The sequence below is a fragment of the Bubalus bubalis genome, chromosome 5 (genome assembly GCF_019923935.1).
Source record: "Bubalus bubalis isolate 160015118507 breed Murrah chromosome 5, NDDB_SH_1, whole genome shotgun sequence".
NCBI lineage: Eukaryota > Metazoa > Chordata > Mammalia > Artiodactyla > Bovidae > Bubalus > Bubalus bubalis.
Window position 1 is genome coordinate 91,688,752 of NC_059161.1, and position 16,474 is coordinate 91,705,225.

At 39.8% G+C, this 16,474-nt stretch overlaps 1 protein-coding gene across 22 annotated transcripts in view; it reads left to right on the forward strand.

Moving 5' to 3' along the window:
• The window catches only part of DLG2 (discs large MAGUK scaffold protein 2), a 2,352,634-nt gene that overhangs the window by 1,262,354 nt on the left and 1,073,806 nt on the right, over positions 1-16,474 (forward strand). The window lies entirely within an intron of this gene.

The following is a 16,474-nucleotide window of genomic DNA, read 5'->3' on the forward strand; positions in this document are numbered from 1 at the left end:
TCCTGTCCACTTAGAGAATGGCTTTGTATTTCTGTTATTCACCATGACTGGTTGTTCTAGAGAACCTCTATGTAGATCTATCTCATGAGTTATCTTTCTCTAAGAAATTAACATGGTCTATAAGTCCTCAGATGCAAAACAAGCTCACGTCTCTAATTTGACTCAGGCTTTCAGAGACACTGGCCAAATAGTCAATGTTTAAGAAATCAGTATCCAATTTGGTGATGGGGCAACTTCCAAAGACAACATTTTGTGGAGCTGAGATTATTCCATGTTACTTTGAGGATGTGATCTTTGGCCCAGCATCCTTTCTGACTTAGATCTACTCTTGAGATTGACCCAGAGGTGGTTTTCCTGGCCTTTCTCTCAGCTGCAAAGATTCCTTCACTGCAACTTGCTATCTGTTCCTTCAGAGTGGAAATGTTGATAATATGAACAAGAATTCAATGATAAGCCAAGATATGATTGTTTGTAGTGTGAGAAGAGGGAAAAAAACTCCTTCGAGTTCTGATTTTAGGGTTGTAGCCTTTCAGAATGTCTAGATCTGAGGATCTTAAAATGTTGACAGACTTATTAAGTAGCACCTGTGCTGGAAGTGTAGTACAGGGAGACAAAGGTGAAGTAGAATTGATTCCTTTTTTCCCATGCATCACAGGTAAAATGATTACAAGCCTAATTTTCGTGTACTAGCATCATATATATTGGGTTTTGAGGGGGTTGCTTTGTTTTGTTTCTCTTTTAAGGAAAGAGACTTGAAAGTGACTCTTTTATTGGAGCAAGTGCTTTGAAAAAGTGCCTTCTTATGAAAATTATAGGTTGTATGGATGAAGGGTCTGTCAGAGACCACGAATGGCTCTGAAAGCCACTGGGAGATAATGCCTTATGCCAAATTGTTATGCACAGAAAAGTTGAACCTCCCAGTGACACTTACTTCAGGCTTGGACCTGAATGTGGAGAATGCCAGCTCAATGAAATTCTGTGTACAGAAATTAAAGGATGTTAATTCAAGGATCTAAAACAGGCTTCTGCTTCTTGAGTGTAGGAAGAAGCTAGTAAGGGGCCTTCAATATCTCCATTTCATTTCTGAGAACAAGCAAGAAACCAGGTGTGGGGTTAAGGGGTTTTAATACTTTTATCTTAGAGATATTTCATCTTACTCAGAAAGTAGGAAAATCAGCATTAGAGAACTGAAGTTTTGCTCCCTGAGTGATAAAGACTAAAGGAAAAATTATTAACTCTAATGTCCTTCTGTTAGTCAGGGGAGCTAGAGGAGTTAATTCTGAACACTAAGTGATGATAACTAACATAAAAATAGCATCTCAATTTTTTTTTTCCATGGAATGTATATTCACAGAGTTCCTGGAATAAATGAAAAGGTGTGCTGCTTTGAACAATGAACAAGAAGGCCCTCACTTGGTGCTTAGTGAATGGGAACAGTTTATTCTGGGTACTTCATTTTATCATGTGGCTTATTTAAAACCAACTATGTGAATTAAGGTTTTGTCCAATGATTACAGTAATATACTTCAGCTGAGAAAGCAGTTAACAAATGATACTGCAAGCTGGATGAATTCCTATAATGTATTACTGGAACAGCAGAGATCATATAGTTGCAAACAGGAAGGGGAATAGAAGATGTTGCTGACTAGATGTTGTCATGCTTTATTATAAGGAAGAGGTATAAAGCAAGAAGATCGTTGAGTTTTCTTTAGAAAATGACCAGTATACTTAAATGAGAAAGAACTATTGATAGATTCAGAGCAGGTTTTAGCATTTGGGGGTATAAATTATATCAGAGGCAGCCACTGTGATTTTGTTTCAGTACCTTCTATAAATTTGGGCTGCTTTTTGCAATAGGTAACACAGTTTATTTTCTCCTCTTCTAATTAAAAAAACCTACACCCATCATAGCCTATCAGGCCTACTTGAGCTTTCAGGTGGGGTTGGAAAGCATATTCCTCAAGGCGGGGGTTAATTGAAAAGCTAATTGGGAATGTGCAAGCCTAAATGCCATCCCTAAACAGGCAGTGTGCCTTATTCATGGTTGCCTGGTCTACCGTTTTACCTCATCTAATGCCAGTAGAATTAAACCGCAGCATGGAATGTAGTAATCATGGTGATAGCAATCACAGCAGTAACAGTATTAACAAGAGTCCCTCTTTATACACACATCATACAGCAGCTGCTTTAGGCCATGGAGTTTCACTTAATTCTATAAGGTAGACATGATTTTTCTTGAGTCCTAGAGAGAAGAGTAGTTTGCCCAAGGTCATAGAGTTTGTAGGACGTATTAGTGCTAGGATTTGAAACTGAGTTTATCCAGGCTATTCTAAAAATGACTCCCTGAGTCCGTAGCCCTCTCTTCCATCCACCTATCATTCACCTGTCTTAATAAGTCATGAAGCTTACAGAATCAAAGTTACTGATCCTGTAATTCAACCCCCTTATTTCAGACAAGATTGTGCCTAGGCTGTCTTCCATAGACAATTGTCTGCCCTGTTATTAAAGACTTGACATGCTTTGTCCTCTTTAGATAAGTTTCTCAAGCTATCATCTAGGCACCCATTAGTCCTTTTAACTACTAGTAATTGTTATATTATTGTAAGCTAAACAATGGCATTTGTATTCATTATTTATCCTGTAAAAACCAAAGATATCTTTTGTCAGAAAAAACCACACTTAAATGCTAGGCAACTGTAGACACACTCTTTTTAGAGTAAGTCAAAGATATTAGCTAATTCACATTGTCATTGTTCTAAAAAAGAAAAAAGGCTCTTTGCTATTCTTTAAAAAGACAGTATGTGCATATCAACAAATTCTGTGAATGAAATGATTTTTAATGTGATATGAAATCAAGACTGGCTGCAATAGAATACCTGCATTCAAATCTTTTTTTTTTTTTTTTTGACCCCATGTAATTAATTCAGAAATTAGTGTCTTGTATGCCTGTTTGCCACATTTCAACTTACATTGCTTAATTTAGTCAATCTCTAGTTGTATTACTTTAAAAGGGCAGCTTTAAGATAAATTGAACTGGAATTTCTGATGGCATAATTATATACAAGAGTATAAAACACTTGAAGTTGTGAACCTTCACTTCTGCATAGCTTTGCTTTTAATTTTTATATTTTTACTTTTAAGTATATGCCATGAAAAGTAAATACATGATGCATTTAGAAAAGACTGGCATCAATATCCATCATCTAATAGACACAACTGTGGATGAGCTTGGCAGTGAAATATATCCTGTGAATGGTGTAACTGAGCACGAGTAGTCTGACACTAGGCAATATTCACCTTGGAGAATTCTTTAAGAACCAGTTCACTGGTTCTAGCCTCCTCTCCATCAAATCCAAACACATCAGTTCAACAGAAACCAAAAGAAGGGGAAATGTAGTAATGCATTTGCTGTCAATATGGCCAACAAAAGAGCCTACTGTCCTGGGTGATGCTGGTGGGGCAATAAAGAACATTGGGTTTAAGGTGAGGAATTAGAGGGAATGATAGTCTCGTTCTTTGTTATTTAGCCTGAAACCAGCTCTTTCCCAAATAGAAGTAACACCTGTGCTTTGGCAGAACCCCAGTGTCTCAGGATACCCTCCAATTTGCTTGCCAAGTCTACCTGGCCCATCGTGATACAGCCTCTGCTTTTTTCCCCTGCTCAAAATCAGCATTCTGAACTATATTCAAATTCCTAAATGTCTCATGCTTTTTCTAGCTTCTCAGATTTTGCTTATCCTCTTTGACTGACTAGTGACCCACTAGCCATCTCCTGACTCTAAACTTAGATGACTTCATCATCAGTGGGAAAATTTCCCTGGCCCCTGCAAGCCCAAGATGAATCTTGCATCGGTTCCTACAGCCGCTTGTATATTAGTTGTTATCATCCTTATTTCTCATTAGAAAGTGGATTCTATGAAATGAAGGACTGTCTTTTGCACCATATCTCTGGGGCCTAAAAGAATGCCTGGAATATCTCATATCCTATTTCATTGACTGTGGGTTGTCCTCATTTGCAAGGTATATCATTTTTTTCATCTATTACAAAGAAAAAAAAAGATTGTCAATGCAACTATAACATATCAACCTCAAGATTTCAATGCTTTCAGAGATGTTAAAATGTGGGAAAATAGTTTATTTTTAGAATCAATGAAGTATGACAATGCTGAAAGAATAATGAATGGGTTTATTTTGAGGATTAAATGAGTTAATATAAGTAAAATGTTTAAAGGTTATACTTGCTATCAAATCCCTTATTTCTTTGCAAATCATAGTAATAATTTGCATAGGGAAATTATTAGTTCTAAAATATACATTTTTTCCTGTGCTGACTGGAGTCAACGAGCATTATATAGATAGTTCTGAATTTAGGAAAGTAAATGAATAGAAAATGAAAAATAAGGTTATAGAAGAAACTTATTAAAAGCCACAGTCAAACTGGAGCCATTTAGGTTGCAAAACAGAAATCTTTAAGAAGCCTCCTGGCTTCTCACTATGTATTTATATGTCTAAACAACAACAATAGTTAACATCTGTTGAATTCTTTCTATGAACTGAGAACTGTGCTTATACAAGGATCTAGTGAGAGCATCACTCTTATTAATTTTTAGAACAAAACCACATCACCAGTAGGTGCCTGGGATTAGACTGGGTGGCTAATCATAGAGCTCAGTCTCTTAATTAGTAAACAGTACTCTGTATGGATACACAGGATACTGCATATTGTATGCTGTATATTATACTATATATATGTATATATTTGCAATGACCTAGATATCAAGTTTATTTTTACCTACAAAAGATAAATATAAGAAGTGAATTTAAATGCAGAATCTGAAATTGAGCTTAGGCACAAGAAGAAATGTCCTGATGTTGAAGATTCTTCAGTTCTCCGTGAATGATAGAATCTTCCTGGGTCTATTTTTGCCTCCTGGCAGATTGAAGAGTAGCCTGACCTGGAGAGAGGGATGGACAGATTGTCCTCTCAGGTCTCTCTCTGAGCTTCTGAGAGCTCATCGGTCGTGAGCAGCAGCATGACTCAGCGCCGGTGTCTGTCTGGCTGTAGTGACAGAGAGGACAGGTGTTTGTCCATGCTAAATGCAGCCCTGCCATTCTCCCCTGTCACCTGGCAGGGGAAGCAAGCAGCAAAATGGACAGTAGCACCTGTTCCGAGGTCCCAGAATGGATGGCCACCTTGGAAAAGTCCAAGGCACAGCTGCAAGCAGGGGAGGGAGGGAGACAGAGGCAAAGGATCAGAGAAATGGTGAAGATGGAGGAGGGACAGAGTGGGCTGGAAAGGAAGACAACAGGCCACAAGACCACTGCAAATTGTTGTTGCCAGTTCCTATTTATTGAGCAGTTCACTCAAACACTATGACATGCCCTCATCTCATTTAATGCTCACTAAGACCTTGTAAGATAATCTTGTTATTAGCCCCCATTTTACAGATGAAGAAACAGGTATAGCATGTGACAGAATTTGCCCAAGGTCATAAGAAGTGGTACCAGTGAATTCAGCCATGTCTGGCTGAATTCAGAGCCTGTCACCCTAACCACTCAGACTCGGTGCTTTTTAAACTGATCTTGGATTGAGTGAGACAGTGACATGGAGAAAGACTAGACCAACACAACAACCATCTTCTCATCAACCTGTGCTTGATCTCTTTTGTGTAACTATGTGGCTAGCTAGAAGACCAGATTTCTTTTCAAGGGTTCTCCAGAAGCCATCCAGATAGTGCCTTCAGTCCAGTTTACATGATTTTAGTTGCGGATTGTTTTTGTTTGCTCTGATTTGTTTACCCTCAATGTACCTTTAGAATGGTCTTCCTCTACCTGGTATCATTCAGTGGTGTTTATTATACTGGGTGATGAAGATGTAAGGGAAGCTTTCCCATCTAGCAGTGATGATCATTGTAGAGATAAATTTAATAATCAGATAACGTAACATTTTATTATTTGCATATGTATTATATTTATGCAGTTAATGGAATAACCATGCCTTGTAGTATTAACTAATTATAAGTAATCAAATTTTCCCAAATAAATTATTAAATTGTTAATTAAATTATTAAATCATTAAATTCTGCCCCACACAGGGTACCTGGGACATATTAAGCTCTAAAGAAACCCTGAATGTCTGAGCTGCACAGGAACAAGACCTAGTTAGGGGTCAGTAGGCCTGTATGTTAACTGGCCCTGTCCCAACCATCTGTGCCACCTTGGCTAAAGTCTCTTAAGCTCTCTGGTCCTGAGTTCTTCATCTGCAACCAAATTCCTTCCAATTCTCACGTTCTCTGAATTCTAATCCTGATTTGCTCTAAGAGTCTGCCGAGTCTTTAAAGGAAAGGATTTGATCTTATTCCTCTTTATACTCTCAGCACCTAGCACAATGGCCAGCACGAAGCAAAACTAATAAAATTCATGTCAAATCAATGTACACAAAAGGCCAACAGTGTCTTTAACCATTAGCAAGAAGAGTATAATGGAGAATCGACCGAATTTCGAGATGGAAGCAAAGTAAGAGATACGCGGGGACTTCTCTTTCTTTACTGCCTTGTAAAGAAAAGGGAATAGGAGACACTTTAGAGCCCTGGGGCTGAAGGCTCCTGCCCCTTACTTTCTCTCTCCTTGCCAGGAACACGGAAGCAAAACAAACAGTAGCCAGCAGAATTCCCGTTCTCTTTAACCACCACCAAGGACATGTCAAACTGTAACGTTTTCCAGCTGCTTTGTCCCACATGCCGAAAGATTACAGGTTTATGTCTGAGCGTGGAATGCTTATTTCTTGTACTTTCTTAATCTGAAAATTCTAGTTATGTAGAGTATCATTGCCCCGTTTGTTGTGGACTGAATTGTGTCTCCCTCATCCTTGTTTCGGAGAAGGAAATGGCAATCCACTCCAGGACTATTGCCTGGAAAATCCCATGGACAGAGGAGCCTGGTAGGCTACAGTCCATGGGGTCACAAAGAGTCAGACATGACTGAGGGACTTCACTTTCACTTTCATCCTTGTTTTAAAGCCCTAACCCCCAGTGTGATCTAGGAGAATAGAGATAAGGCTTTTAGGAGATAATTAAGGTTAATTGAGATTATAATAGTGAGGTCTTAATAGATCTGTGTGTCTCTCTCTCTACCATGTGAGGATATAACAAAAAAGGAGCCATCTGCAAGTCCAGGAAGAGCTCTCTTACTAGAAATCAAACCCTGCCAAAACCTTGATCTTGGACTTCTTGTCCTCCAAAAGTGTGAGGAAGTGTGTTCTGTTGTTTCAACCACCCAGTCTGTGGCATTTTGTGAGGGCAGCCTGAGCAAACTAATAAACCCTGATGTCATGATAGCCTTACTAGGTGATGTTCATTTTGTAGTGCCCAGGGCCAAAGTGTAATTGTAAGGGAGAAATATGTTACCAGTTTAGTACTTTCTTTAATCCAAAGAATTTAATTCTAATAAATACAAAGCTTCTGCAGTGCCAATATCTGCTAGGAAGGGTTATTAAAATTAGAAATATAGTAAGGAAAAGGGTATGATGTAGAAGCTAAAGGGAAGAAATGAGCTGCTTTTAGGGGATCACTGTGCTTGTCTTCATGTTCTGTGGTCTAACCAAGAAAGCAACATATTTTATCAAATTTGCTATTCAGCCAGCGAATTTAAAATATGAATATAAAATAGAACTCATCAAATACTATTCTTCCTTTGACCACCTCCTTGTTGCCCTAGGTTACTCTAATTTATAAAGAGGATTGGTTTGCCTCAGCTCTACAGTTCTCTACGGGAGAAAGTTTCTCTATGGGAGAATGTTTCTACTTTGTGGAGGGCTTCTGACCTTTCCTCAAAGATTATAGCAAAGTATGATGAAATGAGCACTGTCCAAGTTAGGAAGTCAGTGTCCACGTGTTCATGGCCCTAGTGGTATCAAACTGTCGTTTCACATGGAAAGTTTTGGTGACTCACTAGCATGGGGAGGGTGGAAGCTGATGTACTGTGGGAGAGGAAAAGGTATTGGAGGTGGGAGAACTGGAGGGAGTGATACTTGGGAGGACATAAGAGAATAAGAAAAATATTTTTTTGTTTTCTCTGAACACCATTTTGACTTAAGACGAATTTCATTGTTTTCGAAGCTCATTGGATAAGGTCTTTGTCATCTTTACTGACCTCTTTCCTTCATACATTTTGTGAATCTTCTTGTTGGAACATCTAAGAAGAAGAGGATGCAGTGGAAGACCACAGGGTCAAATTTGAATTTGACTCAACACCTTACTGGTTGGGTGACCTTAAGCAAATAAATGCATCTTTTTAATTACGAGTGTTCTCACATGTTAAAATTGTGATAAGCATCCTTGCATGGTTTTCTGATTCAATTAAAAATTGCATGTAAAGTGTCTAGTCCTTTGGGACACTTGGTATTTCCTTTCCTCCCTCCCTGTCTTTCCTCCCCTTCCTCCCTTGCTTCCTTCTCTCCTTCCTTCCTTTTCCTTCCTTCTGCATCCATTTCTTCCTTCTGTTCATTTCAATACTCTGCGTTGTTATAGAAAGGATGCCAAGCAGCTTTTGATAACTTTTGCATTAATGACTCCTTTTCACTCCAGTACTCTTGCCTGGCAAATCCCATGGACGGAGGAGCCTGGTAGGCTGCAGTCCATGGGGTCGCTAAGAGTAGGACATGACTGAGCGACTTCACTTTCACTTTTCACTTTCATGCGTTGAAGAAGGAAATGGCAACCCACTCCAGTGTTCTTGCCTGGAGAATCCCAGGGACGGGGGAACCTGGTGGGCTGCCGTCTCTGGGGTCACACAGAGTCGGACACGACTGAAGTGACTTAGCAGCAGCAGCAGCTTACTCTACTACCCCCTTGGGTTTCAGAATGGACTTGCCCTCCCATCCTGGTTTTATAGACTAGGGAAACTATATCTCTGCCACTAATTAGGCAGCAGGGGCAGAGGAGGAGAAGTTGCTGAACAGACCATCATAAGTGAAAACTGAGTATGCTGACCATGAGGGAATTCTAGGTTTCTCTTTCTTTTTAATAAATGAATCCTAGGTAATCCTTATAAAAAGCACCCCACCACCTTCTTTCCCACACCTCCACTCTCTCAAAACACACTGAATTTTTGAGAGAGATTTTCTATGTTTGGTGAATGTCAGTCAAGGCACATTACTTCTCATCTGAAGTGAAAGAACTTATATGGGATGAGTCAAGGAGCTCATCTCCCAGCTGATAACTGTATCACGTCCCCTTTAGAGCTTTATTTTAGGTCTGGGGGGAAAAAAGAGGAAAGCAAGAGCTCCATGCAGTGTTACACTGAATTTCATAACCTGAAAGAACATGACTTTTGTAAATGATAGTAGTAACATTAATGACCACTTACTGAGTCCTTATTATAATCACAGGTCACTACTCTAAGATTATACATTTTCTAACTCAACTAACCCTCCAATGATCCAATGGACTAAACACAGATGAAGCACAGAAAGGTCAATTAAGGTGCACAGAGACGCACAATTAGCGAGTCCAGGAACCAGGATTTGAACCCAAGCAGCCTGTGTCTGAGCCTGCATGCTTAAGCACAGGGCCACAATATTTCCCTTGTCTCTGAGTCTCCATACAGCGTGAGATTGGGAGAGTTTCTGCGCAGTGTTAATTGTTGGAAGCCAGCGCTTTGAGATTTGAACCCAGATCTTCTGATTGCCAGTCTCTCCCTCCTTCTAACAGGACACCTAGTGGCTCTCCACACCATTGAGATGAGCGCCCCTACATTCACGTCCCAGGATCAGATCTCAAGGAGTTTCGAGCATTGCCCTTGGAGTCTAAGTTAAACAGCTGCTGACAGGTTCCTTCCATTTCACCAAAAGGATTTTCAGTTGTATTCATATTGGATGGTGGTATTAATAACACTTTGATATTTTCAGTAAATAATTGATCCAAATTCATCTTGACTTCTGAGCCCTGCTTCCATTAAAAAAAAAAAAAGTCATCCAACAAGATGGCTTTTGGAAAACAATTCCACCCCAGTGGTTGCATTAATTGCTACTTTGGAGGTTCCTGCTGTGAATTGAATGGAGCCACTTTGGATCTGTTTCTTAGAAATAACCATCTTTATTACCTCTGCTCTAAGATGCAGTTTTGAGATTTTTAGAGGAGAATATCTTCACTAATCTCTTTCTGTTTTCCATTTTTATTCCATAAGTAATCCTTTTCATTGTTATCACCATTTCTAATGTTCTCAGATTTAATTTATGGAGGGTATGGGATGTTATAGGACATTTTCTCCTCTTGCTCTCTCAGCATATAACATTCTGTTAACTCCCCAAGTGTAACATTTTGAATATCATGTTTAATTCAGATATGATCCATTATTTTATTAAAGTTGTATTTTTCCCCTAGCATATCTCTAGAATTTGCAAGAGCTCAATGGAAATGGCTTATGTGATACACAAGTAAGAATTTCTTTTAGTATCTGTCATTTCTCCAGTATTTTGAGCAAAGCAGGATGAAGTGCAGCATAATGAAATGGTGCTTGTTGGCAGTTATGAACTGCACCATGCATTTTAGAAAACAAATTTAAATACATTTCAGATTAATTTATGCTTTTTCTCTCCTGGTTTCCTACAATTCACCTATCTGGTTGTCCTCAGCTGTTTCAAAGTCAAATTTTTTTTTTTCACGTCTCCAGATTGACCCCAGGCTGGCCCCAGTAGAATAAAATCCAAGCGCATTCTGTGGCCTTCTAAGGCAATTAGCAATTCAACAATGCTTATTTGTCCCTTAGTATTGAAGAAAGACTTTTGAACTCCACTACTACTACGACTATGCTGCTGCTGCTGCTAAGTCGCTTCAGTCGTGTCCGACTCTGTGTGACCCCATAGACGGCAGCCCACCACGCTCCCCTGTCCCTCGGATTCTCCAGGCGAGAACACTGGAGTGGGTTGCCATTTCTTTCTCCAATGCATGAAAGTGAAAAGTGAAAGTGAAGTTGCTCAGTCGTGTCCGACTCTTAGCAACCCCATGGACTGCAGCCTACCAGGCTCCTCTATCCATGGGATTTTCCAGGCAAGAGTACTGGAGTGGGGTGCCATTGCCTTCTCTGAATACTATGCTGGGATTTATGAAGAATACAGAAATGATCAAGCCATGGTCTGTATGCTAAGGAAGTTCAGGTATAGGTTAGGAAAAAATGAAGCATGTAAGATTAAAGAAATTTGCAGGTGAGCTTCAGTAGGATAAATAACATTTATTTCTTCTGCCTTGCCAAACCCTCCTTGCCTTTTTTTTTTTTTTTTTTGCTGAATCTTAGCATTCTAGAGCGACAGGATCATGCCTGATTGCAAACCACCTGGCATGGATCTTATTCATAGAGCCCTACTTTCCAGGATTAGAATAAAACCCACCTGGTCTGATTATGCTCTTCGGTAGCACATGTGGACATGCAGTGTCCTTCTAAGAAAGAAAAAAAATGTCCTAAGGAAACCCTGCTTATTTTTAATATTTCTGTTAAGATACGTTGGGACAGAAGAGTGGTATGTTTAAGAACACAGTTTCTGGAACTAGACTTCCAGAAAGCTGGGTTCAAGTCCCAGCTTTGCTTCTGGTTGTGGGAATTTGAGCAAGTTATTTAAACTTTCCTGTGCTTCAGTTTCTTCCTGTATAAAGCAGGAATAATGGAACCTCTCTCAGAGGGTCGTTATGAAGACCGAGTGAGGAAGTTATTTGTGGTATAAAGGCATAACAGGTGATTTTAAATACATATGAAGAGAGAGGTCATTCTTTAAAAACAATTTTGGGGTGACTGCAGTTCTGTGAAACCTCACAAATGAGTAGCCAATTTCTCCATCCCATGTTGTGACTCTCATTTTTGACTTGGAGTACAGCCACGTTGAACTGCTTCAAAATCTTGTGCTCCACGTCCGTATGGATGGGCAGGCAAACCTCTGCCTAAGTACAACAACTCTGAGCTTTCCTGAGCCCTGCTTTTGGAAGGTGACTGTTATCTGTAGCTGTGATATAGGCAGTTGATCTCACCAGAGATGGTAGGATTACTGCCATTTGGTTGAGTCATTAATTTGAAAATCATCTACCCAAGGGTGTCTGCCTTGATATCTACCCAAGAGAACATTCTCTGAGGAGGTAGGGCAAGAGCCTCTAATTAGTATAATGAACTTCTGTCTTCCCAAAGCACCAGCTCTGCTTTTGGAAAGGACTCAATATCCGTCATTGCTATTAGTTTCTCAGTGATATAGATATTTCCATGTGTTTCTGTGCTCTTAGGGCCTGTTCAATGGATATGAGAACACTCAAATACTGGAGTCAGCTTACTTTTATTTCTAATTAACATTTAATGTTCTGGAATGTGTATTGCCTCTTTTTCCATATCCCACCTATTTCTAATTTATACAGTTTCTTCACTGACTGAGCCAATAGCATCCCTTTCTGCAGTATAACTATTTTCTTTACTTTAAAGAAAATGAACATTAAGTTCAAGTACTTGGCAAAAAAAATTAACAATCCATAAATTTATTCATTAAATATGTGTCTTACAATATGCCAGGAAGCTGGGATGTGGCAGTGAGCATAGCCTACGCAGTGTTCAAGGAATACATTGTGTAGTGGATGAGGACTACAATAGACACACTATCAAGCTTGAATGTAGTCTAATTTTGATAGTCTGTGTGTCTATTGTGATAAAATATACATAACATAAAATTGACCATTTTAACCACTTAAGTTTACATCCATTTCTAGAACTTTTCATCATCCCAAACAGAAACTCTCTACCCATCTGATAGTCTAGATGTCTAAACCTTCAGGCTTTCCCCGCTGGACCTTCCTAAAACTCTGATTAATTTACAATAGTTCCATTTACCTGTTAAGAAATTCTATTCTAAGAATGTTTCAGAGGTACTTAAACATGCCTGAACTTCTGTTATTTCTTTGATAAGATTTTATAACATTTGACGTAATGATTGAAGCATTTTGTTGTAAGTAATGTAATTTGGGTGAGTACTATTAGCTTTACTAAGATTGGTAATTAAATAGAGTTGTGTAGTAAATTAGCTATGCCACGTGATCATTGGAAAATAGGTGCTCCGTTTACTGCAGCATAAATGTTTTACAAGGTATTGTAACTAGTAAATTAATAATGACAATTTAGGTTTCAGCTAATTAAACTTTTCCTTAGCACTTATTAATTTGAGAGTCTGAAGTCAAACAACTATGACAGTGAAAATACCTGCTGTGATGGTTCAGCTGCACAAACTAAGGTTAAAATTGGGAAAATATAATCTACATGACTAGTTATAAAGATAAAAAGTCAGTTTCCAACTGTCTTTATGAATTTTGATTGGCAAATCTAAACTGGAATTAAATATTCATCGAGGAGAGAGACTTGGTTGTCAGCTTCATACCCTTATTCAGTCAAAACATTTTTAATGAGAATTGACACAATTTCAATAGCAAACAGTCAATTAAATAAATTTTAAAGAGCATCACGAACGTGCCCAGAACTGAGCTAAGTTACTGAAACAGCATAATCGAACACGAAGAACCCAGTTCAAAATCAGATTATTATGGCTAAAGGTTGTGACGTGCTTAGTTGCTCACTCGTGTCTGACTCTTTGAGGCCCCGTGGACCATAGCCCCCCAGGCTCCTCTGTCCATGGGATTCTCCAGGCAAGAATACTGGAGTCGGTTGCCATGCCCTCCTCTAGGGGATCTTCCAGACCCAGGGGTTTAACCAAGGTCTCCCACGCTGAAGGCAGATTCTTTACCATCTGATCCACCAGTAACGGCTAATAATAATAATAATATCAGTAATATATAACAAAGTCTCTTTACAGACGAAGAAATTGAGGCTCAGAAATATTTGACTTTGTACATCCATTATTTGGCTTCGTACGTTATCTCAATCATGAGTCTTTATTTCATATAACGGAAATTACATGTACCGACAATGTGAAAACACGTCAAGGAAGACATTTCTGTATGTCATCACTCTGTCTTGAGTTTATTTGGGAAAACACTGGTTTAGTTGAGGAAGCACCATCTTTAGCATCTCAAAGACCTGCTCTTGAATCAACTGTGCCTTTTACTACTAGCTAACAAAGTTATTGAACATTTCTGAGGCTCAGTTCTTCCATCTGTAAAATAGGGATAAAAGTGGAAACTCATTAGCATAGCAGTGTTGTAAATAGAAGGTGTTCAAAAGTCTATTCATTCAAATAGTAATTGGAACTCTTAATAAATGTCAGTTAAGGATATAAAAATATAAGTAATCTACCCAAATACTCCTGCCCCATCACCCCCACCGCAAGTCCTCTGAAGAGTTCAGTCAAGTGAGGGAGCTGCTGATGTTTAGTCATTCAGCCATGTCTGACTCTTTGCGACCCCATGGACTGTAGCCTAGGCTCCTCTGTCCATGGGATTTCCCAGGCAAGATTACTGGAGTGGGTTGCCATTTCCTTCTCCAGGGGATCTTCCCAACCCACGGATCAAACCTGCGTCTCCTGCATTGGCAGGCAGATTCTTTACCACTGAGCCATCAGGGAAGCCAAAGTGAGTGAGAGAGTTATGTAAATGGACTACCATATAGCATGACAGTTCAAATTTTTCCATTGAATTGTGCAATAATAGAAACATTTTCGACTCGACTTGGAGGCATGAAGGGAGAAGTGAAGATGAATGAAGTGGCCTCAGAGAGGGGAATGATGCTTAGGAAGAGTCTAATAGGATGAGAGAGAGTTTGCCCAGCAGATGGGGTGCAGGAGGTCATTCTGAGCAGAGAAAACAGCATGAACAAAGCACAGATTCCTCCAGAAGCACGGCCTTTTCATGGGACAGCAGGAGGTGCTTCGTGGCCTGAGCACAGTGCCCACGGGGTGTGGGAAGAAGCGACTTTGGAAAGGTCGGATGGGGCCAGATGGTGAAAGGCTTGGCTGGCTGTCTCTAGGAAGTTGGAACTGTATTAGATGAAGGCCAGGCCGGATCACCAGCGTCGCTGTCACTGAAGGGTTTTAGGAAAGGGTGGGGGAGGGGGGAAGGGAAGGAGAGGAGGGACAGAGAGAGAGTGAGGGAATCAGGTTCACACTTCAAGAAAACAGTCCTAGTGGCTGTATGATGACTATATTAGAGACGGTCAAGAGTAGATGCAAGGTAACGCTTTAAGTGACTTTTGCTGTATTTTCAAACTTCAACATGCACCAGAATCGCCTGGAAGTCTTGTTAAACTGCAGAGTACTGAGCTCTATTCTAGAGTTTTGGATTTAATAGGTCTGGAATGAGGAACAGGACTTTGCATTCTTTTTATTTATTTATTTATTTTTTAATTGGAGGAAAATTGCTTTATAATGTTGTGTTAATCTTCTGCACAGCAATGCAAATCAGCCATGGTTATACATCTGCCCACCTCCCTCCCCTCCACCCAACCCCTTCTTAACAGGTTTCCACAAGCTGTGGTTCTGGAGCCTTATTGTGATGATCACGTCTGTAAAAATGATAAACTGCTAACCAGTACCTGTACTGAGGCCGTGGAATACAGGTTGTGGATGAAATTGTCAGGGCCCCGTTGATTAGAAGCACCCTTATGATACGTTTTTACATGCTGAGGTTTTGCTCAGCTAGTATTGCTCTGCCTGAGGCATCACCACGCCGGAATGTATAGGGTGGAATAAAGCGGACCAGCTGTTGTCTACCAGGGTCAGAGTGGATCAAAGTGACCTGGGGCCCTCAGTGAATGCTAATGCAGGAAACCAAACCAACCTTGGGGATTTCTTAACTCCATTTCCTTTCTTGGGGTTGCTGTTAAATGAAGAGGTCAGTTCGTATTGCAGAGAGGAAAGAGACACTTCCCCAGTCTCGGGGCAGGTTATCTAAGGAGATGGGTCTCTGATAGAAGGCAGTGCTGCAGAAGAGGCTGGCTTTCTGATGTGTCCACATTCTGTGCTTTCAGCTGTATTCTGGTCAAAGGGAAACAGGTCTGGCTGCTGTTAAGTTATTACACTATTTCAATTTTTTTTAAGTAAGCGTATACTTTGCTAAGAAGGTTTATATGATCCTTGGCTCTTGGTCAGATAAGATTTTTGTTTACTTGGCACATGTGTTTGTTTTTAATCCAAACATGATCTCTCTAATGATCTTTTTATTGTAACTACGGTTTCTTTTTCTTATACTCCCATTGTTGTTCTGGGGAAATGGGCTTCATCTGTTGAGTGGAGGAAAAAGGTTTTAATCGACATCATTAACTCTGGGGTGGTTACCTTGGATTTCAAAGAGGCAGTTGATTCTTCCAGAATGTGAGAGTATTGCCTGAAAGAGGCCAGCACGCTGTGTGTAATAATGAAGGTGGTTTGGGAAGAATTCTGTGCTCTTAATTAGAAATGAGATGAGGTAGCCTTCTGTCAGCAGGAGGCTCGGGACACAGGTCTGTAATTGTGATGAGTGTAATAGGATTACCTCACACTGAAGACATCACACTCACGAGCTGG